We start from the raw sequence: 24216 nt of genomic DNA, 5'->3' as shown, positions 1-24216 counted from the left end.
GAAAAAAAATTCCAATTGCTTAACTGATATCAGAAACACCAAATGCATATATCAAAATACTGTGAGAGAATGATAAAAGTAATTGTTAATAGGAACTAACAAACTGAAATTTAACAGGATGACTTGTCAGTTTGATATCCACCAAGTCAATGATCCCATATCTGAGTAAGGACAACTAATTATTTAAGCAAGGTTGTTGTGGTGACAGTGTCAATTCCATAAAATGTTTCCATTTTTCATTTGACAGAATAAAGGATCCCTGTTTATTCTAGCAATGACTGCCCTTGAACACTGAGAAAATGTTCTCCGCAGTGTTTCTAAAGAAACAATAAATAAATAAAGAAGTAGCTACTCTTTCCTTATTTTGGTTAATAGTTGCACTGTAATATCCACTGAAAAATTCATAAAATAATATTTAACTGCTTGTTAAGTACTTATTGGAAAACACTGACTTGCTTCTAGACAGATCTTTTTTCTTGTATTAGAATGAAAACATAAATGACCATGACAATAAAGCAAAAACAGAGATTTTACAATTACAGATCTGAACAAGACAATAAGTGCTGAAAAAGTTGAAAACCATGACAGTTTTAAAATTTATCTAGAGATGAAGAAGCTTCATTCTTTCCTAAGTTACTTTGATATTTTTACAAATAAAATTACTATTTCCATATAGTTCTTTTCTCTGCAACTGTCCTTGTTCTGTAACTTACCATTCCTACTGTGAATATATGACTTCTATTAGTTTATAAATGTATAATTTTCATAACATTACAAATAACAGCTGCATAAAATTCTGTTTCACTTTTATAAAGAACTTGCAAGAGCCTATTTTACTTTAATAAAAAATGTAATCTGCTAATTTCATGGTCATGTGTGATAAACATACCGAAAAACACAAAAATATGTAGCTGTTACTTTTCTGTATCTTTTCAAACAGACTACAAGCATCAGGATATAAAAAGGAAGACATAAGCTTTACAAACATAAAGAGTATTAGAAATAAAATAGAGAGGATGTAAAAGATGGCTATTATGTGGGAGGCAGCTCCTTCTTCTCTCATCCCAGAATTAAACAAATAAAGCTTACAAAGTAATATATTAATTAATCAGCTTTATCAGCAACCTCACTGCTACCAAATTCTGAGCTGTGAGGAAATAGCATCAACTCATTTCAAATCGTCATCCTACCTCCAACAGGAAAACAGTGTTGTACTGCCAAGTACAATACAAGGTTTAAGTCTTTTTGAAATACACAACACCTTGACCAATCCTAAAAATCAGAACACAATCCAGAGCAGGACCACGAGATCATGGCCTCAGCAGACACAAACTGGCATCGCTGGCTTGATGACAAGAAAATTAACATGAGGCCATACATTTTGGAGTTATTTACCACTGAAAAACAATGACTGGTAAGAATTTTAGGACTAAGCCCACACCTTTAGTGGCATTTAAAGCCCTTGTTCCCACTGAAATGAAACTCCTCCAAAAAGGATTAAAATGCTCAAGAAACAGTCAGATAATTGGAAAATAATTACATGCTAAAACTCTACCAAGAACAAAGAAAAAGTATGTTACACCTATCATGTAATTCACTCACAGTACAGAAGAAATTACATTTTAATGGTATTACAAATATTACATTTATTCAGTGTGTATGATTTATTATTAAAACAGTAAATGAAATATTCTGTTTAATCAAATGCACTTGAAGTAACTTCCTTGGTTGAAAATGTAAAACCCAGTGTTCTTTTCAGCTCTCCACAGAGATTCTCTCACAGACATGGACTGTGCCCGTGCTCTGTGGTGAGTTCTGCACGTTCTGTATGGCAACACCTCCCCCCTGGGGAAAGGTTCACTCTGCTGCTTCAGCCCCCGATCCAACTTTGCAATGGATCTAATCTGAATCCCACCAAACTGAGCAGAAGCATCTGGATTGATTTCTCTGAGCTGGGGACCCTCCCTCTCCAAGCAGTGAGCAGGAATACGAGTACCCATTAAAATGTTGATTTGGACACCACTGATTCTGGAGCTGAAGTTTTCTGAAGTAGCTCAGTGGTCTTAAGAACCAACTCAAACTTTTTTTTTTATTTCAGAAGCCTATGTTTTCTAATAAAGAACTATGTACATGCAATAGTAAAAATAGTTGATAAAACTCTTTATTCACAAATCTCCAATAACAATTTGAAGAATCTCTGAGAATAAATGCAACTCTCAGATAATTTTTTTTCATCTCTGGAGTAATTTTCCAACAGCACTGATGCCATGGAATAAGGGAGAGAAATTTTGATGACTATTGGTGAATTTCATGGGTATTTAAACACTCATTTTGGCAGTTGTTTGATTTGTTCATTTTTTTCCACCAAGATCCTTTTTCATGACTTATATGCTTTGCATGTGCACCTTAGCCAGATCCAAGGAGCCTGCCAGGAACAGCAGGAACAGCTCAGCCACGCCACTGTGGCATCCTAAATGAGATACCTTTGGGGCAGCAGCTCGGGCAGACCATGCTCTTACGGGTCTAACACATCTAACAAGCTGTTCAAAGGTGGTACAGGGAATTGTGGCCATGCCATGTGCACAGTTATTCTTGGATGAGCTGCTCCTGCCAGTGTTACCTTGGCTTAACACTCCCTTTGCCACAAATGTCTGTTAATTTATTCCTTTCACTCGCATTTTCCCTCCTCTGTCTTTTCTTGGACTTCAGCTGAGTCCAGCCCACGTAGCAATTATTGATCTTCTGGCCATTTTTCTATCTACAAAGTCTCTGCATGGATATATTTTACATTGTGAAAGAAGTCTTCTTGATGTATGAACAGAAAACAAGAACTTTCAGTTCTAGTTGAAAACCTTATCAACATAAGACTTTGAATTGTCAGTCAACTGTTACAAAAGTTCTGGTAAACATCTGTAAAAGTTTGTTTTAAATTATCTTTGTACCTTTCAATAGTGCATTCAGTAAAAGTAAAGGCATATTGTACAAATCTCAAAAAAACCCGCAACAACAAAAACCCCAATGCAAAACCTCAAAAAACAAATCACATTTAAGGGCTTCTTCTTCTCAGTAAAAACTTTTCTAGGGATTTGGGGTTTAAATATATTAACTACTGGCTACTTCACTGGATATACTTTGTCAGCAATTTAAGATTCTGTTGCCTTAGAAGGAATATAAGAGAAATGGATTGCTGGAGAGTTAATTTCAAAAACAAAATGAAAAACTGGCATAAGTGAAATGAAAACTCCAAAGAACTAGAGAATAAAAAAGTAAGCAGATACCTTAATGCATAGTTTATTACACTGAATATTTTCCAAATGAAAGATTCAGAGTATTAATGTTTTATTATCGTGGGAATAGCTAGGTGTAAATCAAAAGAATGAGCCACTGCATCCACATCAAGTAGGTTAATTTTCCACTAAAATAAAGTTAGCAATTCCAAGAGCATTATGAAGTCTGACTGTGTTAATGACTATTCAGTTCTCAGACTGTTCAGCTTACAGGTAGGTTGTTGTTTAGTCCACCCGCATATTGATTTTATATGGTGCTTGCCATGGTTCACAGTACTCCCCAATAAAGCCACAAATGTCTCATTGGCACATTTCATCTCACCTGTATCAGCTCCTGAATGAGGAAGATGCTCCTTGTTACTACCCAGTCATTCCTATTTTCCTTTCTCTCGTATTCTATTAAACAAAGGCAGAAAATTCAAATACTGCCATCTACCCTTCTCTCTCTGAGTTCCAAAATCCACTTCATCCTGCCACAGAAATCATCTACCACACTTCATTTTCTAGTCCACCCTTTAGACTCACTGTACTGCAGCTGCCAAGGTCCTCCTGGCTAAGGTCTCATGCTGCAGGAACTAGAGGAACAGTACCCAAATTTAAATCCAAATACTTAGTGGGTAAACAAAACTCATTCAGTCTAACAACGAATATAACAGTTCTTTAAGTACGCTGTAAAATAGTCTTTCACGGACTAACCATCACTGTAATGGAAATTTTCCCTGGAAGGAAAAATAGACACTTTTCTTTCCCATATCCAGAGCTGTACTGAGGTGAAATTTCAGCCCTCATTAGACACAATAAGTCCTACATTATAATAAAGCAAAACATCTTCCACTACAGCTTCAGCAAGAGCTACTGAGACTGCCTGGGAACTGACAACCCCCATTCCATCCCATCACGTCCCATCTGAATGGTTCTGGGCTCCTCCAGTTGGATTATCTAACTCTCATCAAAGCAACCATGCAACCAAAGCCTACCCAGTTGAATTTTGATTTCTCTTATTACCAGGTCAAAGACAAAGATAAATACTAAAGTAAAGTATATTGGAAAAAGGCATCTCAGCTAAATATATTGAAAAGAAATGTAAATGTTATTTTCCCTCTACTGAACCAGGTGATTACAGTTCCACCGAACTCAGAGAGGCAGCACCCAGTGTTGGGTCATCATTCCAAAATATCCCTTTAGTGATGTAAGTCATGTAGCAATGATCTGATGAAAAATTGCTGACATTTAGGTTATAAACTAACCAATATGTTAATTCAAGAGGTGAAGTTCACCAGAGCTTACCTGAATTCTAAATAGTTCCCATCAGCTATAAGGGACTAAAGGCCAAATGGACAGCAGATTGTGTTATCACCTACTTGCCTGTGATTAAATCTGTGGTCATTAGTTTCACCTAGAAAAACAATCAAGTTTGCTGCTCCTCTGCATTTCCTTGCATGGGAAAGGATGGCAAACCAGACACTGGGGTTTATTTTACACATGGCACTTGAACCACGTGATCAATGATAGAGAGAAATCGTTCTGTCACAGCTGCTACACCTGTCTGCCTGTTCTGGTAGGAGGCACCTTACTTTCTACATGTTGGATATTTGTCCTCCTATAGAGAGGAATGACAATCCCTACTCTTGTAAACACAAAAAGAGAACCTATATGAGATATGAGGTGTAAATATATTGATCTCATCCCCAGAAATTGATCTTTTTCCTCTAGTCAATCCTTCCTTTCCCCATCTATAGAGGTAACAATATTTTTTCTTTCTTATTTATTCTCTTATCTCCTCTTCTTTCATTGATCTCAGTCCATTTTTCCTTTCCTTGTATAAAACCCCTTTTCTCTCCCTCTCTGTCTCCGCTTTAGCATAGTCAGGCTCTTCATCAATTTAGCTTCAATGATACATAAGTCTGAAAAACTAGTAACCACAGATGGCTATGCTTTGGCTTCCACAATAAGAGAGGGTCTCCCAGGCCTCATTTTGAAAGGATCTTTCTTAATGAATTTTGCAGCTTATGGTTTTCATGCAGGGCTTTCCTTTCACTGTTATAACAAATGCTTGTCAGTAAGGGGAATTTGCCACTGAATCCTTGATAATGTCCTTTATTCTGCAGTTCTCTACAGATTCGGAGTAATCCAGTTCTGTATTTGTTCAATTAATGCTACGATGCATTTCATGCTGGTCATCCAGTCATCTTAAGCTCCTCAATGAAATAACAGGAGCTTAAATAATTTTCTATTGCTTTAGGATTTGAATATTTATAAATGCACGATAAAGACTTAATTCTGCTTGCTCAGTACTGTGAAAACTGTTTTCTTTACATGATATCAATGCCATAGTTTCTGCAGTTTTAAAAAATATCCTAGAACTGTAGCTGTCATGGTTCAGCCTAAAGTCGTGGGAGAAAACAAGAGGTACATGCACATTTTGCATAAAAATGAAACTAACAGATTTCATCCATTTATTGAAATGGGTGAATAACTATTTGCCAGATGGCAGAGCTTGGTGAGGTTTTGCTTGACTAATGAGTTAGTGTTTGTGAACTTCCAGGAATAAGGTAAATTTTGCATATATTTATGTTTTATTTACTTATTAAAGGCTGAGAGAAGCCCTGAGCACATTCTGGCTTGAGTCTGTTCCCCAGCACAGGGCACAGCTGTTGAAGTTACCTGCAACCAACACCGTGTTCACTGTCAGACCTTGTACTGTTCCAAGAGGCTCCCACGAGAGCTGTGCCTATGAGGACTTATCCAAATTCTACTGAAGTCAGTAGCAGCACTTCCAGCAATCGTGACAAGTTCTGTGGCAGTTCCATGATGAAATTAAGCAACCCTCTGCCACCTCTTTTGTGATCTATGTCACAGAACTGGTTATGACTTCACTGTGCCTCCCAGTGACAAATAGCTCTTCAGGAACAACACAAACAGGTTCTTACAACTGAGCTACAGAGTAAAGTTTCAGCAAAGTAATACATAAGCCAGAAAGGAGATTTGTTTCAAGTTAAGATATAGCAAGGCACTTTCACCTTATAAGGTTGCTTCTGTGTGCCATTGATTTTACAGTTTATTATTAAAGTGTCTTACAAGAGAAATGGCAACCAGATTTGACACTGGGAGACATATTAATGGCATGAAACCTTAGAAAAATGGGCACTCTGGTAGTTATTAATCAGACCGAGCTACTGCATGAGCCTCCCCTTGCTCCCCTTTGCTTTGACAAAGAAGCAAATCCTCTGGCATCCTCCAACTCATTTGAACTGTATCACAACGGCAGATTTCCCTTCTGCTCATGAAACAAACTCCTTCTTCAAGAACTGTCACCCTGGTTTCCAAGCAGTACTTACTACTTTATGACTCTACAATAGCATAATACATTAAAAAGTAATAAAAGCTTGTTCTTCTCTTGAAAAAAAAAAAAAATACAAAAAGTTACGTTCCTATAGTGAGCTGTGATTAGTTCTAATCTGGCTCTCTGGAGGAGGAGGAGGACATGGCATTTAAGCCATTGAGCCCCTCTGTTCCAAAAGGCTTATTCCTAATAGCATTGAGAAGAAAAATTGATTCTTTTGATCTTGTATTTTAATCTTAAATTTTAATTTGAACCATAAAACTTTAATAGCTGTCCTCTAAGTTTCAAAGAGAACAGCACTGAGTATTTTCTCCACACTGCATATTACACATGTAAAGCCAGATTCCTTTGTACCTGCAAGAACTGTGAGGGCTGCTTATTAAATTAGTAATGACCAGCAGTCAATGGCTTTCAACCCCTCTGAGTGAGTGTTGTGTCTTAAGCCAAGAAAAAGAAAATCACTGTTGTCCATGTAGAGCTTTTATTTGCATAAGCATCGTGGCATTTTAAAATCATTATGCATAATGCTTCATATAGGATTTGGAAAAAATGCAGGATTTCCCTAATGAAACTTATCAGGTTTCACAAGGTTGATATGCAAAGTAATTACTTGTGCCCTTCCAAGGTCTAAAACACTGATAATTAATTTGATATGGTACAAAGAAATATGTACCAGCTGGTGTAATAATTTCACCATACAGCTGGTAAACAACAAATTCTCTAATATGAGCCCAAGAGGAGAGAAAGTGAGTTCTGTTCAAAGGCAGTTATTGCAACCTGAACAGGTGTCATGGCATTCTTAGGAATGGCCAACAGCTCTATTTTGCAAATCAGAGATATAATTTTTATCTGAGCAGAACAGAGGAAAAACTGTACTTAAGTTCTCCTGGCAGAACAACTTCATAAATTGCAATAATTTATGAGCCAGCTGACTTGCTCTAACGTGCCTGCCTGTCCTGCCACAGGGCACAGGGTTACCTGTGAGGAATCTGGTGCCTTCTGCAGCACATGCAGCTTCCACCAGCTTATAGACCAAGACAGCATCTCTGGCTTTTTCCGCTTTCAGTGGGAGTAAATGTTATTCCTGCTGATGGCATAATTACCCGGAATAGAAGCAGCCACGGAAGAAGTTCAACCCTGATTCATTTTACGGCATCAGCTGTTTGCCTGCAGTTCTTAGTTTAAAAGGCCGGGAAGGCTTTTCAGTGTTTGCAAAATGTACCACTATGGGGAGGTTAAGGCAAAAAAAAAAAATATCAGGATAATTCTGAGGCAATAAAGACTTCTTTCCTTTTGAATTCCTTTTAATGTATTTTCTATTTGTGAAGAAATTGCCTTACATTTTCCAGGCAATACAAAGGGAGGGAAAAAACTTTTTAGCAAGTGGTTCTACCCCTACACACTATTCTTAAATCATATGTGCTTGTGTACAAGGTAGGATAGCTTTATAGAAGGTTCAGGCTTCAGCCAAATTTAGGAATTATGATTAATGGCAATTTTTACACAAAACTGTGGAGGTTTTTCTGTTTGTTGCTATAATGTAGGATTGGGGAAAAAAAAAAAAAGCCAATGGTGTTTAAATCAGGGTGAAGAATGATGGACAAATGTTATCGAGGTTTCTTATTGCTGTATCCCATGGATGTGCCTCTACTACACCAGCACAGCACTTTCCTCAGTACTGGTGCCACCACTGCTCCTGTTCCAACATCCTGCTGTCAGCTTTTATACAGGCCAGCATGGAGAACAAGACTATGGCTGCATCTTCTCATCTCCTCTGGCCTCAGGGCAGATCAAACCCTGCCTTGTCACCCACATCACTGTGAGTATTCCTGCATAAAACTGCTGGAATGCTACTGCAGGGGCATCAGAGCTTGTATGTGAAGAACAGAGTCAAAGGCTGAACGAAGGTAGCCTTTGATTCCATTTAGAATAAAAGCTAAGTTAAAAATCAATCTGTAAATAAAGATTCCTATTTCCTGAAATATAATACTTAACTGCTGTTCCAAGACATAATATATATATATATTGCTCTCAACATATAATGTTGAGAGGCTTGCTCCTGAATCCTTCTCATAGCTCTCCCTCTGGACACCTAGGCAGAAAACACCCAGGAGGGAAATTTTTAAGACATTGTAAGATGATGTTCTTGGAAAACAGAACACAATGTATTGCCAGGAGCTGGAAAATACTGAAAATATTGTTAACTTTGGTGATTATTTTACCTGAATCATAGCCCAGGTGAAATGGTAATCACTGTTACAAGGCCTTTTGAAGAAATGGATTGTAGCCCAAGCTGATACCCACACACACTCCTCGAGGTGCAGCCCCTGCCTGCTGGGAAACACTAAGGGAATTGCCATGAGTATTTCACTGAAGCCAAAGGGCATTTCTGAGAGGTACCTTTACACACACAGGTATAGATGTACACATCTCTCTGCGTGCTTGTGTGTGAACTGATGATGGTATGAATGTTGCTCTCACGAGTCTACGCTGAAGTCATAGCTATAATTGTAGCAAATCCTATTGAACCACTTTTTAAATGTTAAATTAGTTAATAATTAAGTACTGCTAAATCCTTCTGCACCCTTACCTTTTGTGTCCACATCCTTTGCACCTTACCTTTTGCTTCCCCAGCCTCCATGCAAATCATTCTAAATTGATTCTAACCCAATTTTCCTATGTATGCTTCATCTATGTACTAAGTACTAGAGTGAGTCTTGCCACACTTTCACAAATTTATACTGATACCTGCTTTTTGCCACTACCTGTGACGGTGATTCTTTAAGGAGCCCAAGCCACTTAGGGATGGGAATGGCTGTGGGGAACACTGAAACCAAGCAAGACCTCCAAGGGAGAGAACAACAATCCAAGATCAATGGGTGAAGACAAGTTTCCAGTTGCCAAGTAGTAACTGAGAACAAAGAAGGACCACAGAAAATATTAATTGTTCACCTCCACCACAGCAATCTGCAACGTGCAGCACAACTCCTTTGCTTTTCCTCTCCCCCCTCCCTGTGTTCCTGTGCATTGTGACAGGCTGGCTGTGCACTGACAGAACACCTGGTTGCAAAGGGAACGGCTTCCAAATTCAAAGCTTGTCACAAACATCAGTTGTGGCCTGTGCACATTTGATTTCACTCTGTCAAAACCTTAGGCTGATGTGTGTTACCTGCTGCACTGCATCGCTTACATGAAAGCTGTCACTGATTTTCTACCTTCTCTAATGCTGCTCTAATTATATTCTATTTAGGAAGATGCAGCTAACAAACACAAAATTAATTCATGGATGAATTAATTTCATCAGATTCAGCTACCAGGAAAATAGCATTTATTTTTAACCAGTTTCAGATAGGAATTCTGAATTTCTAGGGTAAAACGCTGCCTTTTTATTTTTTTCTGAAGGCATTCACACAGAGAGCATTTTAATTTTCCACACTATAGCTATGTTGACCTTCCAGACCTTGCAAAGTAAAGTATTTATGATCCCAGAGTTTTTTTTAATGGTATTGTTTCAATATTTTTGTAACATTTGTATTTCTTGCCGATGTTTTTGGCATTAAAAATCACTCAAGCTGTGCTGAAATATAATGATATTCACTGAACCATAGTATGGAAGGATAATTCAGTTCAGGGAGGTTATTCTAGCTCATCATGTACACAAAGGCTCGAAAGAAAATGCAGAGGATTCTCAGTTCTTGACATGTGCACTATTCAATCTCTCTTTAAAAAAAAATAACATGACACAGAGAAGACTTCACTTACATATTGAAATATGCAGCTTTGTGTCTGCAAAGCCAGGCAGGCAAAACAGGTATCCAAAATGCACACAGACAAACACCTTTTATGGTCTTCCCATAAGCACACTGTCTTTTAGATTCAATTGATCATGGAAAACTCAAACCTGTTCAAGCCTCCTTTTTCTTCTCTTCCAGTACCAGAGCCTGTCACCCATTAACTCATTGTATTTCAAAATATTATAAGCAAGTCACACAGTGCCACTCTGTTACTTTTTCTACAGGCTACGCTGTGCTTTACATTTATCCCTATCTTCTCTTTTTCAATTCTTATTATCCGTTCCCTCTCTTTGTCTTCTTCTTGTCTTGTCCTCCCTTTGTCTTGTCTGTTGTCTTTAGTGGCAGAGGAGACACTCATGTAGAGGAAGGCAGTTCTGCACTTATCTCGACCATTTTGGTGCTTCTGGAATGGCATAACTTCACAAACTTCATCCACACAGTGTCCCCTGACTCCCCTGAAGCTGACCACTTCATAAACTCCAAGGGGATCAGTGTCAGAAAATTAGACATAGATCTGTGGTTTTTTCAGGTTGGAAAGCCAGTTCCACCTTAAATATCCACAGCTGGAGCTGCTCAAATGTATGTTAATTTAATACAAGCTTTCCAGTCTTCTAATAATCTCTGAAATGAGACTACATGAATGCAGAATCTCTTCTGTCTTGGCATCAACTCCTATGCAGCCAGTTTGTAGTTTACAGTGGTGTGAGGTACAAATTGGCCTCTTTCTAGCAGTGTCCATATTGACCAACACCTGGTCCACAGCAGCATTCTGTGGATTTCTCAACAGTGCTCTGATATGAAGAGCATTCTGACCAGTCTAGAATATTTAAGAAGGTAATAAAGTAACCCATAAAGGCAACAACAGAGCATAATGAGTTCATATGACTTATTGCTGTGATGTATAACATGAAAAACAGATAGTGAAACTTAGCTGAATATGGGTCCTAAATTCTGTCACTTTTTTATACAGGATGCTTTCAATAGAATTTCTCTATAAGAGCCAGGGTTCAGAGAGGAAACCTTCACTGCCTCCCATGCACATCATGCCTAAAATAAAAGAGTTCAGGAATGAGAGCTAAGGAATATTTTCGACCCCTGTGTTATTCATTACACTTCATAGTGCTAATATGCTCTATTTCTGAAATATGAACTGATATACAAGGGCAAGCTCAGCCACCCAGTGGGTGCAAGAAGTCAGATAGAGCATTTCAACAGTAAGTCATTAAAAATGGACTCAGCCCTAAAATAGATCTATATTTTTATGGTTTTGTGTGAGACATTTAATTAAGTTCTCATCACAATTCAAAAATTTTAATGAAAAATATAATCATAATGCTGGATTCCCAAACTCTTCAAGGAAAGCTGATATATTTATGAATAAGAATCCCTCATAGCAAGCAGTAGAAATATTATACGCCTGAGTTTTTTATTTCTTTTTCCTATCCCAGTCAAGCATGATTCTCTCACACACTATGATTGCAAAAGTAGCTAATACATTACAGATAATTTCCATTTCACCTCATGAGATTTTTATGGATATGTTGTAATAATTACAGAGTCCTATAAAATGTGCAAAATTAGCATTGCTATTCAGCTACTAGTCTGAAAGAAGCTTTGAGACCAGATACAGGAAGTTAATTGGGTACAAATATGTTTCCTTTTCTGTCTTTTTCTTTAAGCCTGGAGATGCAGTTCTTATCGTAACTTCTCTAAATTTCTACAGCTCCACCATTCCTGAAATGAATGGTCTCTGTTTTGAGTCTCCACATTCCTTTTGAATGAAACTGAGACTTTCACAGCCCAGCTTTAACTTTGGGAACTTCATATTCCCCGATTCTCTTCCATAGTCAGAGGAAGATGATGAAGTGGCCCCAAGTTGCACCATGAGAGGTTTAGATTGGATGTTAGGAAACATTTATTCACTGCAGGGGTTGTCAGGCATTGGAACAGGCTACTCAGGGACGTGGTGGAGTCCCCATCCCTGAAAGTATTTAAGACGTGTAGGGGAACTTAGGGACACGTTTTAGTGGTGGACTCAGCAGGGCTGGGTTAACAGTTGGATTTGATGATCTTAAAGGTCTTTCCAAAGCTAAATGATTCTGTAACTCTATGATTGATGTTCTCTGAACACCTCCATGAAGGAAACTCTGCTGACTGTAACCAGAACACAAAGGAAATTAGCTTATAGAGGAAAATGTACAACTCAGGTGTCATTCACTTGAGGTTTTAAATCACTCAGATGCTTTGAAGTACTTTGTTCATCTGTCCTCTTTCTCTCATTCACCAATAACTGCTTTGCATTTGTACTTAAAATCAAAATGCCTATATAATGTCACTAACCTATCCAGGACCTGCTCATGCAACTCTGGTACAGGCAGCCTGTTACCTGTTTCTGGGGTCTGAGAACCTTTTATACAAACATGTTCTTATTTCAGTAAGGTTTTCATAACCTCATAGCACCATTGCTGCCCAATTACCATTTGCTTTTTGGGAAAGAGTTAGTGAAAAAAAAAAAATCACCATTTCAAGGGATCAAGTGAATACACAACCTTACTGAAATTTTTGTAGATACTGTTTTAATTCAGAGTCAAAAAAGGACTGACCATCTCACATTTTATAAGGTTTAATCTGAATATCTACTCGTTGTATTTCTGTGCTGGGAGATATTTGTATTATCTATTCAGCACAATACCAACCATCAGGCTGACTGTTCCCTGCAGCTCTGCTGACTCAAAATAATGACTTGTAGGAGAGCTCTAATGACAGAACAAGGGGCAATTACAGACACAGCACGAGCCTTGGAATAACTGTGTGATGTATTTTGTGCAGTTGATTGACCCCGTGTTCAAGTTCATTCGGGCTCTGCTGCTGTAGATCTGGCCTATGCCTGAAGGTATATGGCTTGTTAATCTCAATATAAGGAGACAGAACAGATTAGGTCCCATCAGATCACTCAGACAAAAGCAAAACAGCTCCAGTGCCGGGACGATAAGTGATAGCAAGAATATGTGACTGAAAGCAAATATTCCTTTGCCTACAGACAGTAAGATCTGAAGCTGTAAGAACAGATTGTTCAGCCACTTTTAATGTTGATCTCCAGGTATGAAAAAAAGGATGCCACTTCTGCCCTTAGGTGTTGGAAAAGACCATCAGGAATTTTGAACTGATCTATGGACCAGGGGCAAAACCAATCAGACCGTGACCCTTCATGTTCTTATCTCTCTGAAATACAATCCCACTGTAGTTGCTCAAAACAGAAGAGCTTTTCTGATAACTTCTCTTAATCCCAAAGCCAATAATTGCTACTAAACAACAGAGGAGAGGAAACTGCAGGTGGTTTCTCACATCAATATTAGTATTTATCATCAAATCAACTGCAGTTATCCAATGTTAATGTGAAGAAAAATACACCAAACCAAACCAAGGAGAAAATGTTTCTCAATCACTTTCCACAGAAACAAGATTTTGAATTGGTTCAAAACTAGTGTTCCTCTTGGTGGAGGCTGTTTACAAGCAGTCCCACTCACGTGTCTTTGAAAATGACTGTTAATACGGATATTAACATTTAATATAAAACTAGTAAAAGGAATAGGAGCAATTTTTTTACAAGTGTGTACACGAGAAGCAAGCCACAACCTGGGTTGTGCAAACACAAAAACGTTTCTAAAACTTCTGTCCCCAAAGAATCCCCTTTGATATATATACTTACGCTAATTTGTGCTGAGAGGTGGTTTTTAAAAAAAAAATAAATCTGTCATTGAAAACTTGTTAAAAGCTAGCACATCATATCTACCTATTTTATGATCACTTTATAAAGCCAGAATTGTGTGAAATGGTCTCATAAATCAGAATGCAGAACAGAGCAAAATCAAATCCTAAAGAGAAAGAGCCAGGTCTTTAAAACAAAATAAAAATAAAAATCATACTTACGAACACAGACTTGTGTGCAAGATACAGATTAGGTTTCTCTAAATAATAGTGATGTTTGACTGGTTTAGAATTATTTGCCCACTGTGCCAGCTACCAAAGTACCTAAATGGTTATGTATGTGACAGATACAATAGAGAACCTGCAGCAATACAAATGCTAAACTTGTTTGTAGAAACCTTCCGTGAATACACATCATTCCCAGACAATGTATCTCTATGACTTATAATTTTTATATTTAATATTTACGTGGCTGAACATAGAAATCAAATTACTATTGTCCATGCTAAATGCCTCTTGCAAATCTGGGTTTGTGTTTTGTTTTTTTTTTGTCAGAAGAGCTTTGCTTTGATCAAGCCATACTTGTCATTTCTACCGCTAATAAGTGTGGTTAAAACCCCCTGCATCTCAATCCAGTGGAACTGTCACCACCAGAACAGGCCCTCACAACCCAAATATTTAAACAGAGCAGCAATAAATCTAAGCAGAAACAAGCTGAGCACAACAGTGAAACAAAATACTCATAACATGTTCATAACAAGCAGAATACACCAGCCATACGAAGATGAATATGACTGCTCTGTTTTAACACTCAGAAATGAGCTTATGACTTGGCACTTGGAAGTTATCAAGGAAACAGAACATCTGCCAGGAGGAACTGCAAAGGCTAGGGCTGGGTAACAGGAAAATTTTCTCTGGGGAAGATCATGGTTAACAAAATTCATGACTGCAGAACCCTCCTCCCTCGAATCTTAAAATACTGGAAGGGTCAGTGAAGGTGGGAGGGGTTAAGAACAGGTCACAGATAGAAAGGCCAAGATACCTCTCTCCTTAGGGTTTTGACTTACAGCACAATTTCTTACATGAACTAAAACAGTAAAAGAAGCGTGGGATATTTGGCTTTGTCCTTTATATCTTGTAGTATAAGTATTCCCAGGCATTGTGCTCTGTTACTTAAAAGGGCATTTACACCTGATGAAAAGCAGCAGCATTAGGAAGAAAAATCTTCAATATTTATTTAAACAGCAGGTAACAAAGCCTCCCTTAAATCTTTCCCAAAATTCACACCAGCTGTTCAAGGTGGTTATTTAAAGGATCCGTGTTGCAATACAGAATAAATTATCTGGACAGGACAGCTAGATACAGTAGCCACTGATTAACTTCATTCTGAAACCTGTGCTATTAAGTATTTTTATTAGCTGACTTGACATTTTATGAATCAAAAGAACTAGAAATAATATATTGCTGCTGCATAAGCTAATGAACATTAAGAGCTGTGCTAACTCAAGTCAAATGCAAATCAATGACTTAGATCTCAAGTGTCACACCTTCCATTTAAGGATAGAACTCAGATCAACGTTTTAGCACAACAGATTTACCACAAATAAACTACTTAAAAATAATCTTGAGATTACACCAAATTAAAATAAAAAAAAGTACAGATAAGGGAAATAACAACAGGTTAAAGGCTTTCTGTGCCTGAAAACAGGCCTCTACAGCAATGCATGGCCAAGAGTCTGCTCGAGTCTTACTGCAAAATGTTCATTGATCTGTGGCAACAGGAGCAAGTTATAAAACATCCTAAAAATCCTCTGCTCAAGAGGGGCAATAAATGAAACATTTATTAATTACTAAGGAACACTACCATCTATTAAGATCTAAGTTTTTTTGATAAATTCTCTTACTTATGTTTTTTCTTAATAGCAGGATGAATTTACTGACTTGTATGATATCAATGACACAGATAAACTGTACAACTGCTGCAGTGCTGGACAAGATTTCTTCTTATCCACGACAGAGAACGTCAGCGAGGTTCTTTTTCTGATCAGAAAGGTCAACACCTGATTACAATCTGAGTTGGAAACAAAATACTTTAATGACATATCCTAAAGACATTAAATCTTCTCTGCCTCTGATGAGCTACTTCCTTCATCTTATGCACTGGGATGTGTTACCCAAAATGAAGTTTCTTCCCAGCTAATGACGGTAAGATCATGAGATGTCTGACTTATTCAGCAAGAGATCACACCAATACTGACTGACAACTAAGTGAGGCAATGTCATCTGTTCTGCTTTGCTAAAAGAAGTCTGACCTAGGTCAATCTCATCTTTTTATTTACAAGACTAATAGATTTTTTTTTTTAAGTAGCTCTTCCTTGAAAAGATAGAGACAGAATAAAATATAAAAAGAGCACAAAGGCATCTACTGCTTTTTAGGTAACAGTCAATTCTCTCACAGCCTGGTTGCAACATAGATTATCCAGAATTGCTTCAAATGACCAAATCTCTACTTTTTGTACAGCTTTTTCCCCAAAAACAAATGGGAAGCTGCAGTTGTGTCCATTCTCTGCTGAAATATCCATGTACATTTCAAAGGGTAAGGAACAAAGAACTTTCCATTGTTATTTTTATACCTATTGACTCCACTAAACGCTTATCAACACACCAGGGGACGTGATGGAAAGGAATAAATGCTGCCAAACTGCTCAGAAATGCAAACCACATTTTGGGACACTCCTCTGTGGAGTCCATACATTCAAAGAAGTGAAGACAAAATAAAGGAATTTAAAACCAAACTGGGAAAATGCAGCATCACATCACATGGCTTGCACTGGGAGCTCCAGCAGAGCTGAAGCTTGGGATAACTTTTTCCCCAATAGTTCAATAATTTATTCAAATAATTTTTCAAATGATGCTCAACAGTCACAAAACAGTGGACTGAAGCATTTTGCACCAGCTCAGAACAGAAGCTCCAGTTGCTCTTTAGTTGCTGACTGGGCAATGCAAGACAGCAGTGACTGATCTGAGGCTGAAAATGGAAACAGGTAAGAGGCAGATGTTTCATCTTGTAACACTTGCACATGAATTAAGAAGGTATAAAGAGAGAAGACTCCAAAACATCCCACATTCTCTCTGCTCAGTGTCAGACACAGCAGCATGAACAGGGGTTCCTCTGGTTCTCAAACGCTAATGTCATTTCTGGGAAGAAATCTGTCAGGGGAGGAACACCTAAAAAACCCCAGAACCAGCTCCCAGCCACCTCTGCTGCACCTCCCTGGCCCTGCAGAGGGATTTCCAGCAGCCATGGCACCCTGCCACCACTGCCACTGGAGCAACAAGGATGTCCCTTTCCCCTTTAACCATTAAATGGTCCATCTTCTCATCCCAGTTTTTCTCCACAAGCTTTTGCTCCAACAGCTTCAACAAGATAACAATAAAATTACTTTTGAGACGATTTGGAGAAGATTAATATGCTCACTGATCATTTTATGCAACTAATTAGTCACAATTGCTACTAGGAGGGGAGAAGCAAAAAGATACAGAAAGCAGATTAAAGAAAGAAACCATAACAAATTCCATAAAGTTCATGCAAGTGTCAAAAGCTTGTCAATCCTATAATTGCCTATGTAAATATCCCAGTTTTATTTCTAGTGGCTTAACAACTTCCATTTAAATAGGAAATAGCTGAATATATAATAATTGTTTGTTCATTTTACAAGCACTACAGTTCATTAAAATAAAACCCATCCTCGGCTGGATATCCAGTACTTAACAGTGATTTTATAGCACATGTAGATGTTGATAAATTAAGTTGACAAGAACTGACTGAGGATATATTCCAAAGTCAATTAGAATTTGAGCTTCTTCCTTTAATTGTGACAGTGGTAACTAGGAATAAATATACTACAAATGTAAGATGGAGGAAGTATTATATTTTCAAGTGTTGCTTAAATATGTAAGAATAACCCAAATGGTATTTTCAGACATTTAACTTAGGCAACTTGGTCCTGCAGGAATCACGAATATAACACAGTTTTGTACAATCAGCAGGTCCAGTAAATTCTTTTCAGTTCCTTCAGCAAATGAATTCTTTCACCAAATGTTAGTAGAGGGGAAAAAAACAAACAAAAAGCATTCAAATATAAAACATTAGCTAAGTTAAATAAGCAGAAACGTCAACATTACCAGTATCAGTGTGGCCAAGACACATTTGAATACAGATTTAAATGACTGCAGCTCGAAACTGAAAGAGGGGAACAAACTGACTACTCTTCATTCATAGAAGCAGGTACTAAAGAGGGATCTCTGCCCGAACAAGCAGAACATACTGAAGCTCACAGAGCACTTGTCCCCTTGGCAGCACTTCTGTGAAACAAAACAGGCAGAGAAAAGCAACAACAAAGCAGACAAGCAAGATGAAAGCAGGAGCAAAAAGATGTCCCTGAATAAAACAAACAAACAACTGGAAAGGGCTAAAAAGGTCCTGAAAAAAGACAGAGAACCTTCAGCCCTGCCATGGAATCACATGTTGGGCTACATCTTTTTGCACTTGCAAACAAGATGGATATCATGGTCAGAGGATTCAGCAAGTATTTTCTCCTTCTACACTAAAGGCCCTACAGGAACCCCAGCTCCAGACACTTGCTCTGATCAAAAACCTATGACTATTCAAACAGAAAAATTATAGAATATGTGGACTGCTTTATTAAGTAGAGGCAAGTTATAAATTAACATGATCTGTGACGGTGGAAAGGCCTATAAATTTAATATCTTCCTCAGTTGTCTGTATGGCAATTGAATTCCTTTCCTCTTGCCCACCACCTTCAGTACTTCAATCTGTTTCCCTTCAGCTAGAACATTCACATCCTCCAGGGAAAAGTGGATGGCTCTCCAAGTCACAATCCTGCTCCTTGTCCTCAGAGCCCCAGAGAGTGATGGTACAAACACCCAGTTCCACATGTACTTGCTGCTTCCCGTGGTCTGCAGCATCAGGCATGGACAAAAGCTGACAGAAAGCAAATGCTGCCACATCAGCACCTCAAAGAAGTGCCTGAAGTTAAGAGTTCTGGTAGTGGGGAGGAGATTCCTAAGGATCTGGGCTTTGGTCAAGTAGGCAGAACCCCCTTCTGCCCCCTGCATTCAGCACTGTAGCCTCAGTTTCTGCATGCAACAGAGGCCAGTACTTCAGTCTTTAAAATACGTCCTTTCACACCACCTTCCTTTTCTAAAAATAAAGCATTTGGCTTTATTGCAAGATATCCACAAGTTATCCAATGGCTTGGTTCATAGGCATAGCAGTAAATAATTCAAAAAGGAACTTGTTTTTTGTAGCAAACAAAAGAGCAGTTCAGCCTAGACATGCTTCTATCAAAAAAAGAAAAACCACATAAAATAAACCCACAAAACAAAACACCCACACACACAAGCAGGTAGGCTACAGTCTTGTAAAGACACAAGTCTGATGTGTATCTGAAACTTCTGATTAACCTATACAGTAACAGGATAGCAATATTGGTGGAACACGGTGATCAGATTTCAGATTAGGTGCCAGCAGAATAAATCTGAGCACAAAGTGTGACAGTCACAACATTTTAAAAGTTTTTGACATGCTCATTACTCCGCCAGAGGTCTGACACAGCACTGACACACTGTCATGGCCTACTAAGCAGAAGATGGGGAGGGCGGGGGGCTTGCAGGAGGTCTTGTCTTTTTCTCCCAGAAAGGCAGTGGCAGAAAGAGGCAGGTTTTCATAAAACACAGGCTTCTGTAAAACTGTACATTTGTTCAAAAGTGGAGGGATGCATGGGTTCAGATCCCCTCAGGGAAACCGTCATTACAGAGGTGGGATATACACTGACATCTAAAAATAACACAGCTTTGGTGCCAGTCGCAGCCCCTCTTTCTGAAATCTGCCCCTGGTCTGACTTCAAGAGAAAACATTCAGATCCTCAAAGACTTCTCTCCTGAGCTAAAGAAAATCTCCATTATCATTTGGCAGCAAGAGATATGACATCCTCTCTGCATGTTCCTGCTGCTAGAGGGCATGAACATCAGACCTGTGAGCAAAATACACGTATCTAGAAAAGCAGTAACAAAAAGCACACCAAGGGGAGAAGCTGTATTTTCACCAAATCTCCCATGACCTATTTTGATATACCAATGGAAATTTTTAATTCAAAACTGGGGGGAAAATGCCAATCCTATCTCAATTAAAACATCACTCTAGTTTCCCTGCAAGGTAGCCAACCTCATTTGTTGTTTCAAAGGATGACTGGATGAGCACTAAAAGGCAGAAGGTATTATCAGGGCAATGACCTCTCTGATGCTTTATAGATTCACAACAAAGCAGCTTTATTGATATGATTTTAAAGAGCTCTCAGAGGCACAAAATGCAGTTGCTATAGGAATAAATAGCAGACATCCCTTGGAGAACAACAGATGGCAGCCAAGGTGACTTATCTCCCAAACAGGTAAGCACTCACTTTCACTTATTTGTAAATAGCCATCATTTATCCTGGTTTGTTCAGCAGGTCCCAGTGGTGTCACCTGCATCAGTGACTGAAAGAAACGGATGGCAAAAATTAAATGCAAAAGTGCAAGTTTAACTTCTTTTGCCCCTCAGCACATCTGAGACCTGAAGTGCTACATAAAGAAACCTGGGAAAATAAAAAGTAATGGTACTCTTGGTAAAAATTATGCATTCCGGTAGATTCTGAATACAGCATAGGGGAATCCTAATGTCCTTTCTTTCCTGTTGAGATTCTAGTACAAAAAGAAGTTACCTCACTAGAACATCTGGGTAAAAACAAGTTTTGTAACTAGCCTGGATATCAAGAATGAGCATTAGCTGCTAGTGGAGATGCACAGCTGCAAGTCGCTTATTAAAATGCTTCATCATTCATTAAGTCCCAGTGGCAGAATCTGAAGAGCTGGAAGACCTTCCAGGCTGTTCTTCGAAAAGTGTTTCACAATCAGCATTAGAGGCAACTCAATTAAAAAGAAATCATGTCTCAGCGACCACAAAAAAACCCAAAACCACAAAACCACCCTGTCAGACACATCCCAGGCTGATCATCAGGCAGGTCTTGCAGGATGGTTTGGTCTGTAGAAAGGTGTCCACGTGAGCACTGCACTTTGGATCAGCAGTGCCCTTTGGAAGCAAACCCTTCAGCTGAGCACGCCTGGGTTGGTGTGACACTTGGTCCTGCAGCACTGTCAAGGGTTTTCCCTTTCACAAGATGCTGAAGGGAAGTTGCTCACTGACAGCAAACCAAGCACACTGAGCTGCTAGAGGCCATTTAGTCCATACAACCAGAATAAAGGTAGTTTCAAATAAGCTCCTCCCCACTCCCGCCAGGTGCTCACTGTTGTGCCTACCTGCACCATATTGTGACTAACAGATTTATTTCTAAAGGCAGGGGCTCAGCACTGAAGGATCCCACGTTATGCTACTAAACTGCATCATCATTTTCACACAACTCCACATTCCTTCTGCTACAGAAACAGCATTCCTCCTCTTCCTCAGCCTGGGTGAGACCCTGTTCCAGCCCAGATACCTCTATTTTGCTTCTAGGGTATTTCTAGACAAGCCTTTCCAAGCTCTCAAACAAGATGCACAACTTCTCAGATATTCAGGACCTCACAGAATTTGTAATCTTTAAAGCTGATGAATAACTACATTTTTGACAAACAGTGTAATTTCATGTTAGAGCAAAATATTGTTTTTCTTATATGTGAAGAATAAACTGGTGATCAGATTACAATGGCCAGTTTTTCTGTTGTCACACCTTCAGTCCTGACAACTCAGGACAAAACATTATCTCACATAAGATCTTGCTTCCTAAAAGTCTTGAACGAATCAAGGAAAGAGAGGAAGAGAAAGGGTTGGGACTATATTTCTCAAGTTTGCAAACCAAACTAATTCATTTTGCTGCAGTTACAAATGACTTCCCAATGAAGAGAGGGATTGGCAGTGTTGAGGACTTGCTATGAAGTAACACAAGATATTCTTCAATAGGTGAATATTGCCCTCACAATAATGCCCCAATCAGCAGATTTAAAGATAAATTAAAGATTTAAAACAAGTCATCCAGCCATCAGCAGTGCCACCACACTGCTGAGACATATTCCAAATTCAGGCCTCTCTTCTCTCTGTTTTTGTATAATTTCTGAACAGGGAAGCATTAAGAAAGAGGCTATGAACAAAAGAATGTCAGAAGAGATTTGCTTTTCCTTAAGAAATTGTTAAAGAGAGCTGAAAAATGCTCATAGTTTACCAATATGAAGATATATTTTGGTGATAAGTTTCCACACTGCATATAACATCTCCTCCCCCCTCCCCAAATGTTTTTCATGAAATATTAGCATTCAAATTCATCTGTCAAAATGATTGTTGATGTAGTATAGAAGGGCTACATTATCATCTGCTCTGCAGTTTGCCTCAGAGCAATCTTGATTCAGATATTTACATAACCAAAGATTATGACATATTTTCCAGCCCTTTTGATGTGTCTGTCAGCAAGATGTCAGTGGAATCAGATTAATTCCAGCTAGATTCTTCCCTGATACCCAAGAATAGCTGTGAGGCATGAAGCAGTCATTTTGCCAAGGAGAAAGTTTGTTTTCGAAAAAAGACCCCTGACAAATCATTTGAAGCAGAAAACACACATACACAAGAGTGAAAAATGTGTGCTTTATTATCCTTGAGGCCCAGGATGTAGTGAATTTGAAGGCAAGCATGACCACTGGTGGAAATACCTTTAAGGATAGTTTAAAAGTACTAAAATATCTCTCATGTCTTATATAAAGTATCTGATATCAAAGATCTTAGTTTTTTTATTGCTAGCCCTTGTAACATAGTGATAGATGTGAACTGGAGAAAACTGCATATGCTAAAGGACATAGAATTGGCCTCCACTCAGACAAATCTTGCAAAGCACAACTATTTCCATATAGTGTTGGGACTTGCCAAGGTTCACAGGTTACAGAACTTAAACATCCATGAAGCTCCCCACCCCACAAAACCTTACATCCACTTTGCTTAACACTCTCCTTCCTCCACAGTAAGAGGAATGGAACAGACTTTCTTGTCACTGATGAAAATTATCTTCTAACTTTTCACAACTCAAGTGACGAAATGGGCAAAGACACTTGTTCTTTGTCAACATTAAGGCTGCTTTATGCTATTTATGCTATCAAATTTATGCTATTGTTATGAAGTGAAACTAGATAACACAGAATAAAATTCTTGTAAAGGTCAATTCCCTAAGGACAGAATTACATAGATGTATTCTCTACTACATATATAGATGTAGAATAATTCTCTACTAAGACCTTACAGTACAAAATATAAAGAATATTTATAGAGAATATGTTTATGAACTGATGCTGAAGGAAAGATTATTGAGCAAATAATAGAAAAGGGCCCAAAACAACATATTAAAGGACAGAATAGAAATGACAGAAATGAGTAAAAGAAGGATTGAGAGCTTAGACATTAGCAGGAGGAAATAAGAATAATCAACGACAACACAGCAGATGAACAAAGGGCTAGATGCAAATCCCAAATTAGGGCTGTAGAAGAGACCAAATGAAGCATCAGATAACTCATGAGAATTTCTCCAAGCCTTTCACTCACCTCCTCCTGCAGATGGATGAGTAAATGGGGTGCTCCTTACAATCAAAGGGAAATCACAGAGTAGCAGTGGAAGTGAATTTGACTTAGAAACATTCTCATAGTTGAGCTTTACAGTCCCAAATATTTCAGATTTTCCAGATTGTTCTGCAAAACTTTAAATTCTTCCAGAAAAACCTGTGTCCTGTTTGTCTAACATCTCTCATCTGCAGGAACAGGTTACACAGTGATACAGGACAGGTGGTGACCTTATTTGCTTGTCCATTTATAAATGTATCATTCCAGAGAAAACATTCTTAGTCTACCAGGGCCTGAGTTAAATATCATCTCAACCATTCTTGCCCTCAGAATACAGTAACTACTGTCATTTCCAATCACCTGATCGTTCAATTGTCAGGTTTAAATCCTCCTCCATAATTTTAAAGCTTTTTTCTCCAGTGTACCAACACC

The sequence above is a fragment of the Pipra filicauda genome, unplaced genomic scaffold (assembly GCF_003945595.2).
Source record: "Pipra filicauda isolate LSUMZ 115617 unplaced genomic scaffold, ASM394559v2 scaffold3_size10097308_pilon, whole genome shotgun sequence".
Lineage (NCBI taxonomy): Eukaryota > Metazoa > Chordata > Aves > Passeriformes > Pipridae > Pipra > Pipra filicauda.
This window is presented reverse-complemented; position numbering follows the sequence as displayed.